The sequence below is a fragment of the Mustela erminea genome, chromosome 17 (genome assembly GCF_009829155.1).
Source record: "Mustela erminea isolate mMusErm1 chromosome 17, mMusErm1.Pri, whole genome shotgun sequence".
Classification (NCBI taxonomy): domain Eukaryota; kingdom Metazoa; phylum Chordata; class Mammalia; order Carnivora; family Mustelidae; genus Mustela; species Mustela erminea.
In genome coordinates, this window is record NC_045630.1 from 8,843,182 (window position 1) to 8,855,541 (window position 12,360).

General features: G+C 42.6%; 1 protein-coding gene across 3 annotated transcripts in view; it reads right to left on the reverse strand.

Moving 5' to 3' along the window:
- AKT3 (AKT serine/threonine kinase 3) overlaps positions 1–12,360 on the reverse strand; it is a 303,335-nt gene that overhangs the window by 174,281 nt on the left and 116,694 nt on the right. The gene's annotated exons all lie outside the window — the stretch shown is intronic.

Genomic DNA, 12,360 nt, shown 5'->3' on the forward strand with positions numbered 1-12,360 from the left:
GGTTTCGTAATCGTCAGTTCTCTACTGGGTATTTCTACCTGGTTCTTCGAACTCAAATGCCGAATCACAGTCCCTCAAGAAACTGAATCCAGTTCCACTTTCCAATAAGCCAGCTTCTTCCCTGGACCTCAGTTACCCAACTCAAGCTAACACGGGGCCGGTTCCCTCTCCTTCAGCTAGGCCAGCACTGCCTTCACAATCTCTCATTTAGCCCAACCCAAACGGGGCCCTCACACCTGGCCTGCTGTTGTGCTGTTCATGCCCCCGTCCTGCTCTGCCCCCATTCCTTCCTCACGCGTCCATCCCCTCCAGATTAACCCTCTGTGTGTACCACTTTTGATTTCCAGTGCTTTTCTGCTCAAATATATTGACTCCCTCCCATTCAAGTCTTTTAACATAAAACATAAGCTCCTCCGTATCAAAATCTCACCCCAACATACATTTCAGATGTGGGGAGCACCTCTGGATCTGCCATTCTTAAGTTCCTTACTTCCCACACCTCCTTACACTCTTAGCCACCACGGCCAACTCCAACGATCTATTTAGGTAGATTACATCTATGTTTACTGCTTTAGGAACGGAAAAGAGAACTTAAATGCCTTTATTACTTCTTTTAAAAATAACAATAAACTCATTACATGTAACATAACTAACATATTTTTATGAAAATAATTATATTTTCTAAAATAAACAAAAACTCAGCAAGAGAGCACAACTTCTTTCCATTTAAAAAAAATCTCTTTGATGTTTGGCTTCACAGAAGATAGCCAGGTTCTCATACCTGCTTCTGTATTCAGTCTACCTTGGTGGGTTGTTTTGGTTTAAAATACAGGAAAGAGAGCTAGCTCAACAGGTGCGCAGCCGGAAAGGGCAGGGGTATTCAGACAGTTATGATTCTTTCTTTGACGTTTTCTGAAAGGTTAACTGCAGTGTGCAATTTGAAAGCATGTCAAGGAACCTGCTGTTACGTGAAGAGCCGCTGGTCTCTATTACACACTGCATGAATCGTTTAGACGCTGTGCATGATTGTGCAACATCACACATGGGTGCTTTAGGAAACACCGCTCCACTGAGTCATACTGATCTTCCAAGTCTTGATACATTTCTCTGGTCAAGTATCATCAGAAAAGTAAGCACTGGGAAGCCACGAAGCTCAAAATGGCAGACAGGTTCTAATTTTTGTTTCAAAACTTGATTTTCCCCATTGGTCCTAAGTTCTGTCACTTCTTTTTCCTTGCGATGATGCACTCCAAGGGCCCACCCCAGTGCTTACCACTGGATAGATGCTGAGTAGTCATCTACCAAGTGACGGAACACATGAAAGAGATGCGTTTCATCCCAGCACGGAAGAGGCACTTACAGGGAAAGAAAAAGGAAACCTGACTCCCCTCCTCACTTCACTTTACTGAAAATATATGGTCTTGATATTAATAAACACACGCCAAATTTGTAAAACCACAATGTTAAATTCACAGTTTCCATCTCAAAGATGAAGCAAGTTCCTTGATTGTACTTATTTTATTTTCCCATTTTTACTTATGGACTCCTATATAAAATTTAAAATCACTAGGTATCAAATCTCCAATTAGTAATATCGTATTTAGATTCCAAACGCTCCTGCAAACAACAGAAGATTCATACCAGCGTAAGATGCTCCAAGTCTATCGAGCAAAAAAATAAGTACTAGTTTATTAAGTTTAAGAAAGATAAAATAAAAGAAATTCATCTAAAAATTTAAAAGAAGAAAAATAGGATAGCACTGTTTCTTATTTTATGAAAGTACTGAAAACATATATTCAAGAAATATGAAATTAAAAGAAATAAACATCAAATTTTCATTTCTAAGAATAACTTCCTGTCAGCCTCTAATGTTGTCATGCTCAGTTGAAAGACATGAAGTATCATCACGTGAATCTTCTATCTTTTTTGTAAAACAGATCTTAGGAAATTTAGAATATTTTATGTGGTCTATAGCAAGGCTTCTGGTTGCCAAAAAGGTCTTCTAAAAATAAATTTTTATGTATCCCTGACATATAATACGTTATACCAAGACAATGCAGGAGTCATTCACAATCAGGAAGAAAATTGGAAAGTCAAAATCTACATTGTTGGTAAAAATAAAAATTATTATTTCTTACAAATTTTGATTAATAATTTTGAGTTGACTCAGTTAAATCAGTCAACAATCGGACTGTCACAGAAAGCTAACAGTGGATCCCCGACTTTCTCAAGACTCTCGATTTTTTATTGTTTATAATACAAATGGACTTCCCAAGAAGAAGTTCAGAGCACATCTACTTATTTCTTTGCTCTGGGTCCCAAAGACACAGTATTGGACGGAAAAATGAAAAACACAAGAATTCGAACTCTTGGACTTCCTATTCCAGTATGACACCAGGTTTCAGGCGCCTCCTAAAATTCAGAGAAGGCTTCAGAATACTTCCTGAAAGCAGATTCTTTTTTTATAGGTTCCCAGGAACATTCTCAAGTCAAGCTCATATAATAGCATAATGTGCTGGCCTAATTAAATATTTATTTTCTAGTTCCAAAAGTGGAACTGAGAAGGGATTCTTTTTCTGCCAAAGAACCGGGCCTTCCCAAGGACACAAATTCACAAGGTAGGGAATAAAGCAAAAAAGCAAGCTTTACTGCCACCTACTAGGCCCAGAGCAAAAGAAGATGATTCCTAGCTCCAAAGAGTAGAAAAAGTCAGAGCTTTCCAGGATACCACGGCAGGCCTCCGGGCACACTGATGGCAAAGCACAATTGTTCCTGCTGCCTCGGGGACCTTGTCCAGCGGGTCATGACAAAGGACCCCAACAGTCTCCTCACTGACTCAGTGGCTGAGGCAGAGAGCGTCTAGATGAGAAACATGTTCTCAGGCCATTCCAAAAATATGGCCAAAAAGTCCATGCTTTTATGGGGCTAAGTGCTCGGAACAAAGGTGCCCTCTCTGCCACCCATCCTTTTGAGAGAGACTGCTAAAAGTCAATCGCATCCTGTACTTTAAACATAGCATTTACACCTAAATATACACAAGCTGTATTAAAACCAAGCTGTACCATACTTTGGTATTTATAGCCCATAGGTTTCAACTAATTTAAGAAGCGGTTTGTCGTAACAGGGCAAAAGTCTTGTTTAAAAAAGCAGCTGCATTTGTGGGGCACCGATTCAACATTTCTACGTGTATCAGAATAAGCCTGCAGCGAGGGCCTCAGCCACACGTGGACGGGGTTTCCAGCACCGTCTCTTCCCCGCTTTCCACCTGCCTTCATGAAGGACGCTGTCCATTCTGGCTCACGCTCCTTGGCTGCAGGCTTGATGCGTTTCTGAAGTACCTGCGCTTTGATACTGGAAACAGCGTTATTTCCCAACAGGAAGCCCGATATTTTGGCTTCTGTAGTGAGCTGAATGGTGACCCCGTCAAAAGATTATGTACCCACCCCAATCCCTGGGACCTGGGAGTACCTAAGATGGCCAAAGGAGTGATGAAGTGAAGGATTTTGACAAGAGGGGCTTATCCTGGACGATCTATCCTCTCACACCCCCGAACGCGTGAGGCTGGGGGGCTGGGACACACCGAGAAGAGGCGGCCACGGGACCAGGGCAGCACCACCGGCCGGCCCACACCTGCGGACACCAGGAGCTGGGAAGGCAAAGAACAGATTCTCCTCTGAAGCCTCCGGAGGGCGTCTGACCCTGGCTCTAACTTCCGGTGTCCAGAATCCCGAGAGACTCTGTCACTGTCTTTTGTTGCGAACCACCCAATTTGCTGGAATTTGTTACGGCAGCCCTAGAAAACTTCATGCGGTTCCTTAGCACTCTAACCGAAGGCTTGTTTACAGAACCAAAAAGAAAAGAAAACAAAACAAAACCTTATTGATTAAGTTCTTGGCATCAGTGGTATAGAGACACTTAGCTAATACCTTACAAACACAAAGGAAAAATTCCATCTCACTCTTAATCAACAGGACAGAATCCTATTTGTCAAATGTGGGGTTACAAGAGGCTGTTTACTAGAGGTCACAGTTTCACTTGGTTTTAATGACTTCAGATTCTGGACTTTTGCCAACTTTCTTACTTTACTTGATAATTTATTTTCTGTAAGCTCTTCAAACAACTAAATAAAAAACCTCAGTGTTTTTGAGTGGATGTTGGCCACAGAGAACATTCTTGATTTCCCCAGCTGAGTACAAATAAGATTTAGGATCTCAGGCTTAATCTTTAATGACAACCTCAGATGGGAGATGGTACAAGTTTAAATTCACCCTCACTTTGCACCTAAATATTTTGACGGCGTATTCCAGTGGATCATCATTATTAGCGATAAGCATTCAACTCAGGGTTATCCCCTGGAAGCTGACAGTGCTCATTTCCTACCATTCACCTAATTTCGAATTCCATTTGTATTCGATAATCCTCCCCTGCTGCAGAGTATTTCACGGATACTTCGCTGAGAATCACGCTTCCAGCTCCTGCCTCGGCACTTTTGATGACTTCCACTTTGAAAAGGTGCAAATGTACGTCTAAGGACTGAGCACAGATTGGTGAAAACATTCCAATGGTCTTATATCTCGAATAACTGGGACGGGCCTGGATTTGCTCAGACAGACACGTGGAGAAAAGATCCTCAGAAATGACCCAGCCTGTACCCCCATAAGTGAATAGTGCTGAGGATTTGATTCACGCATTCATGCATTTGTACGGCACGGTTGTGTTCTAGAACCTGGTACCAACTCTGACTTCGCGAGAAGTAGACGATGAGCTGCGCAGTCAAGAACGTACAGGCTGAGAACGCACAGAAAGACTCCCTCATCTACTGGAGGCCTCGCCTCCACTGGCACGGGCGCATTTAGGGGGAAAAACCAAGATGTTATCAAAATAGATATAGATAGAAACCAATTGAAAAGAGGTCTGTACAAGCATAGCACTGTTTTTCACAAATCCTACACACTGATCATATAGAATTTAATTAGACAAAACGCTTAAGCGTCATTTTTAAAATAAGCTACTTCCCTAAGATAAAATTCGAGGAAAATGAATGATGCTGGTTACCAACAGCTGTACTGCGAACAAACTGAAATTCTGATTTCTCTAAGAGATACAGGAGACGCAGCTTTTGAAATTACTAACAACCCCTCACACGTGCTGTCACACAGGCTTCCCAAGCTCATCACTCCAGGAGGAAGGGGCGAGAGCACGTCGGGAAGGACGCACCACCGTCTCATCATAAAGCCGAAACAACCCGAAGCTCAGCTCTCCTGAGAATACGTATTCCTTGTATTTTACATCAGTGTTTAATCACAATCCCCAATGAAATATATTATTATTCGCCTTTGTCATCTCAGAGGGGAAAATGAGTAATATCGACATCTGCTTTGTCTGTTAATAGCAAATGACCTCTTTACACCTTCGTCCTTTGCAGGGGGAGAGCCAACAGGATTTACACAAGCAAGCAACAGGCCATTTTAACAAGGCGGTATGGCATGTGGGTTACATTTTCAGAAAAAAAGAAACCCGACATAAGACAAATGCTATGTTCTATAATAAAAGTCACAACAGACAGTCATGGTCACTACGGGATCAAGAAACTATTCCAGTGGGGCCTCGGTTCTTACCCGGCTCCGCCTCACCATTCAGTTGCTCTAGGCAGGACAACATAATGCTTGGGGAGGGGAGCCTGCAGGCTCCCTGCCTGCGGTGGGGTCTGAATCCTGGCTCCTCCACTTCTCGGCTGTAGGAACATGAAGCTCTCTCCTCCCAGCCTCCTGATCTGAAACCTGAGAAGCATAAAAGCACCAACCAGAAGGACAGGACTTGAAAGCACTCACCTGAGTGTAGCATGAGTTGGATTTTGTTGTTGTGAAATGGAACCACTGTATTCATGGCACTAACATTTATAGCTCATCCCCAGCCCTGCATTAAATATTCCACTACTGAGCAGTTCGCTCACTCAGGAATATGGTCCTAAATGAGGCAATAGGCCACAATCAGTCATAAATTTACTCTATCACCAACCCCCCCCCCCCCACACACAAGTCTCTTTAGCTAGTGTCAGGTATATAAACTTGAATCCTCTCTAAAGGAATGAAAAGGCATATCACATCAAAATTAATTAATTAATTAATTAATACTTCTTTTTCGAGACGGGGTTAAGGATATCAGAGTAACTAGTCTTCAAAAAAAAAAAAAGAGAGAAAGAGAGAGAGAGAGCTCTAAAGTCTTAGGTCTCTCTGAATTATTTTTAATAATTTCAGTACCATGAAAATCAAACAATTTAAAATTTCCCAAGAAGAGCTTTATTTTTTTTTTTTTAAGATTTTATTTATTTGACAGAGATCACAAGTAGGCAGACAGGCAGGCAGAGAGAGGGGGAAACAGGCTCCCCACAGAGCAGAGAGCCCAATGCGGGACGTGATCCCAGGATTCCGGAATCATGACCTGAGCCAAAGGCAGAGGCTTTTATAACCCACTAAGCCACCCAGGTGCCCCCCAAGAAGAGCTTTTAAATCCAAAGATGGCAATTTCTGTCAAAATAGATTTATATGACTTTAAGAAAGCATTAGTCTTAAATAAAAATCTTCTCAAAAAGAGGTTTAAAGCTGGCAGCGGTATAAAAAATAAATTAATTTCATGGTTTGCAATATAGCTACATATTTAATTGCTTGTTGACAGATGCCAACCAAATTTACACATGAACCACCTAAAAGAAAATATAACAATCTTTTTTTCCACTAGTGGATGTTCGTAATTAAATATTGGAGCCACAAACAAATAAATACTGAATATATAATTCACGACAGTGTGCTATGTCTTAACTATCTTAAAAATCATGAAGCCAAATGCAGTAAGTACAGAAATGTGTGGTGATAAACATAACAAAACATTTGCAATCCTTGAAATTGTTCCATTTTTATATAGTGGACAGCAAGTGTTCTAGTCCAGTTAGATCTACGTAAAAACCCTATGAATGTCTCCCAGGGAATTAAAGAAGTAGAATTTCTCACTGAAGTTATCATCGTCCTCTCTTACAAGTGTCTTGAAAATAAATCCTGAAGAGTTTTTCTCTACTCTCTACATGGCAATGAGCTCGCCTAATAACAATGTTTCAACTCACAGGGACAATCGGAAATGAAACTTTTTGAAAAATCAAAGTACTTTTTCATATTCCACGAGCTTCCTAGATATATGTTAGGTTTGGGCTGTCGCTCCCCTTTCATTAAGTCCTTTCAAGCATACTCTCCCTTGCCCTTGGGTCCACTGAAAGCGCCACCCTCTGCAGTGGCATCCACGCCATCCCCTGACGCCATCACCCTGCTCCGGCGGCGTCTCCAGAAATCGGGTGGGGTCTCGGCCCGCTCCCTTATTCTCAAGTACAGTTCATAGCTCAAAGCACCACAGCTCAGAGAACAAAGGTTCTCGCAACACTTTTGTCAGAACCGGGGAGAACGGGCTTCCGACAGACTCATCCGTTCAAAAGTAACATCGCGAGCGTCACGATGCGCAGAGGATGCGCCGCGAAGGCCCGGGCAGGACCCAACCGCGCAGCTGGAAGAGCAGCCTGCAGCCGTGAGAAGGGGGGACCGCAGAAAAGCGGATGCTTTGGGCAATTAGGATGCGAAGCGAAACCCTCTTCGTGATCTAGGAAGTCACACCGAGAGGTGGCAGTTCCCAGTGGCAGCCCACGTGCCTGCGGAATGGTCTCCGGACACCCGCGGTCTCCTGCGCTCCCTCGGGAAAGGGCGGGCAGGCACCGCGGCAGGGAATCCCTCGACATTCCGTGGAAGGGCTGGTTTGCTGCTGTGTTGGCTCCAGGATCAGGCCCTGCACCCTTTCCTTTCTGAAGCCTCCTAACAACAGGGAGGCCTGGGAATCGTTTATGATGCTTCTTTCACTGAGCATATTCTGAAACACACCTAAGCCTTTCAAGTTTCAAGATCCTGCCAGTGCACTCTGTTTCTCTCCTGGTTTTCTGCACAGTATTGATTAATGAGGTCATACTGCAAAACACTCAACTATTTCTGATGATTTCCCCCTGCTTGTCTTGTCTGGCTGTCACATAAGGTCACTGAGAGATGGGTCTGCTCTGGTACTGGTCAATGTTATCACTGCGATGGACCAGATGGAAGGTGTTTACAATTTTGGTGATTGTGCGTTGTGCTTCCAAGATGCCTTAAAAGCTTTCCAGATGTACCCACATTCCTCTGCTTTCCCACATATGCTCCTTCATGATTATTTTGAAAAGTATATTATAGTCAAGAAATTGTGCTTCCACTGCATAATGCATGAACTTGTCATTTTTATATTAGGTATAGTTTTCATATCTCCTTCCTGAAGAAGGCTGGGGTCCATGTTCAGCTTTGGAACTGAGGCAGTGACGAGAAGGTCCCACGCGCTGAATACCACAGATGTTCCAGTGTGACCTTCTCCAAGGTCAGCATGGCTGGCCTGCTGGGACTTTACCTAATTCATCGTTTTCCTCTCTTTTCCAGAAAACTGCACAATGATCACCTATGTATTTACGCATTCTGGTATTTGTTTCCAGGTATGCTGTAAATTAGTTAAGCAAATCCCTGTTCCCTTTGTTTTTCAAAAACATTACACTTCAGACCAAAACCATGACACTTACTAATTATCCTTTTAAGCATAGGAACATCTTAAAAGAATTAGAATATTCAGTTTTGAGAGAAAAGCAAGGTGAATGCAAAGAGAGAAAAAAGAGAGAGAGGAACAAAAAGCATCCATGCGAACTAGCCAACAGAAGAACAGCATCTTGGCAATTTAATGAAGAATAAACCGTGAGATTAGTTTACATAGCAGTAGATATGTTGTGGAGAATTACTCAATCTGCACTCAGCTTCCTGCTGGGTTAAATGTGAGCTAAATTATTATTTTGCTTACATTTACGCCCTTGTAGACTGTGAAAGCAGAGCCTTCTTTTTAATCTGCTTTCTGCATGATAACAAAAAGTCTCCAATGCCACACACTGCACTGAACACCCAGTGGTTCCCGTACTATTTTAACAACGTAGCCAGGGACAAATTTTAAAAGATGATATTTTACAACTTCTTTACTAGAAATATTTTCCACTTCACCCCACCATATTCCCTCAACGTTTGAATTAATGTACTGTCCTACATTATCTGTGCGCTGCGGTCAACAGCCTTCATGAATATCAAATATGGAGGCGGGGTCCGTAATGCAAACCCACGGACCATATCGCCAGCACCTACCACGGAGCAGGCTGGTACTGACCCCTTAGCTGAGTAAACAAACCTAACCCTACATAAGCCACGCTTGTGTCAGCAAAGCTCTCTGGAACAGAAGTCTCCCCCAACACAGGCTGCACAGCTCAGTCCATGTGTCCGTTAGAACATGTCTGATGGAGAGCATACGTGGCCATCAGGGTGTCCCCCCGGGGTAGTGGGGCAGGGGGAGCTGGCTGTAGCGCCTCCTCACTGCGAGGAGGCCTGTTGCCACTTGAAAAAACCCTCAGGTGACCTGACCCTCCCAGACCTATATTCAAATCACTGCCTTGTAGAGCAAAACCCAACAAAACAGAAGAGGGTTTTATCTCAGATGGGCACTGATGTCTCCTGGAATAAATTTCCAGTAGCACAAGACCCCATGACACCACATCAAACCACAAACTCTACCCCTCTAGGGCTGAATCCATGGCTTTACAACCCCTGCCTCCTCCCCTCTGTGTTTTCCCAGGCAGTCCTCGGACCAGGACTTGTCTCACAGCAGGTAAGTGGGGAACAGAAGGAGTACGAGAGGCAAGACGAAGGGGACACGTAAGTGCACGGAGCCACGCACGGAGCTCAGGCTTCACCCCCGCAACCTCCCCACAGCGCCATGGAGAGACAGGTGCCAAGGTGTCCTCACTTGGCACAGCCACAGAGAGGCTCCGAGACACTGCTAACACACCAAGGACAGAGCTGGGATCAGAGTAAAGATCTGCTAAAGCAAACAAAATTCTGCTGTGCCACACTGCTCAGGCCCTCAAAGCTGGGAGCGTATGACACCAGTGGCGGGAAGCACATACGCAGAAGGTCAGATGCCAACTCTGCCACTAACTAGCCGTGCGCCTCTGGGCGTGTTGCTTACTATCTCTGTGCCTCAGCTTCTTCTTCTGGAAAATGGGGACAAGAGTTTAGAAGAACTGAATTAATATTTATGAGGGGGGCGCCTGGGTGGCTCAGTGGGTTAAGCGTCTGCCTTCAGTCAGGTCATGGTCTTAGGGTCCTGGGATCGAGCCCCACAACGGGCTCCCTGCTCAGTGGGGAGCCTGCTTCTCCCTCTCCCTCCCCTTCGCTCATGTTCTGTCTCTGTCTCTCTCTCTCCAACAAATAAAAATCTTTAAAAGAAATATATTTATGAAATACACAGAACAACATCTGGCTAATAATAAGCATCACACAGCATTTGTTGAATGAATAAAGTACGGCTACACAAAAGAGATGTAGCGAGTGCTTAATACACATAAGCATATTAAACTAAACAGAAGTGGAGTATTGAAAATAAAGTGTAATTTGTTAATCTCATCTGGTCCAACTATCACTGTTCCACATTAGCTGAGCAGAGTAGATGCTGGTTTTCTTGCGGATAAAATTTCGATTTTTGTTATTCACTCTGCTTATATCCTATTTTCATCCCCCATTATTACCAATAACAATGAGTTATGTATCATTTATGCTCAACCAATGGAAATCTTTCGTTAAAGAGAAAGAATGCTGTCCCAGAACAGTCTTTCTTGGTGCACTATCAAGTAGCTCTGTGGAGAAAAAAAAAAAAAAATCAAGCATTCCACTGGGTCTACTACTAGACTTCTCCATGTTTCTTTCCAATTATCTCATAAAATGTTAGCATATACAGAAAGCAAAACACAAGAATATAAAACTTTGATACCAGGCCTTTCTCACTTTTCCTTTTTTATTGTGCAAGTTAATCATTTAACCTTGACCAGTCTGAATCTAGAAATGTGTTAAATCATACATTAATGTCAGACTTTCGTAAATAGATAGGAACAATACTGTATTTCAACTGGTAAGACATTTTACATTTACATAAATGACTATATATCCAGTGAAGTAAATAATTCTTGATTTTTACTGTAAAGATATGATTATGCTTATGTTTATAAAACTGAAGGGAATATAATGTTTCCATCTCAATGAATGCGCCTAGATATTCAAAAGTGTGGTTCAAATAATTCTGAGTATCAGAGTATCTGTGATCCAACAGGCAAAGAGCAAAAGACACCCAAGTGATACCTTCTTAACTTTCCTAGGTAATTTTCTTAACCTCTTTGTAAACAGAGCTAATATAGCAGCACTCTGCGGCCTGTCATCTGCCTTCATGTTCTGAGAAAAGGACTGAATGGGCTTGATGTGGTCAGCACACGCAAGTGCAGGGACAGCGAACATTTTCAAAAAAAGAGAAACATCAAACACTATTCAATTATTCAAAGCAGCCCAGTCCTCCCTAAAGCAAGTTTGTCAGTCAGATCAAGAGCAGAAAAGCTGCTTCTCAATGTTAAAATTGAATTTACTTACCTTGGCCCTCTGAGGGCAGCATTACCTAACACACAGGAAATTTCAGAAAACAATCTACCTTCCCTTCCCATAAAAATCATCTTTGAAAAAAAACCGAAATGGGCATATTTCTCATTACACATAAATACTTTTTTCCTCATCAGTATCTGTACCTTGACAAGCTTAGGAGCATTTGTCTTCCAGAGTTTCCATTAAGTTCGAAAGGAAAGACTGTCTTGAAATCAAGACATCATGAAGGAAAATGACTTGAGGCATCAGCCATGAAAGTCATTCAAAATCCAATGAAATGATCTCTGTCAAATAAATAAAATCTTTAAAAAAAAAAAATCCGGGACGCCTGGGTGGCTCAGTTGGTTAAGCAGCTGCCTTCGGCTCAGGTCATGATCCCGGCGTCCTGGGATCGAGTCCCACATCGGGCTCCTTGCTCAGCAGGGAGCCTGCTTCTCCCTCTCCCTCTGCCTGCCATTCTGTCTGCCTGTGCTCGCTCTCGCTCGCTCTCTCTCTCTGATAAATAAATAAAATCTTTAAAAAAAAATAAAATAAAAAAAATCCAATGAAATGAAAAATTATAGAAATGACTCTGCATTATATAATTACTCTCTTAAATTCTAGTAAGTTTCTGTCATAATGGCCTCTGTAATTTGTTATGTAAAAACTGCAGGACACCAGAACATAGGAATCTTTGAGTAAAGATAAAGTAATTCAAAGAGATTAGCATTCGGCACCAAACCAAATACGAAGACTGGGGGTCTTCTTACAAGCAGCCAACAGCCAATAGGTTCATTTATTACAAATCCCTCAT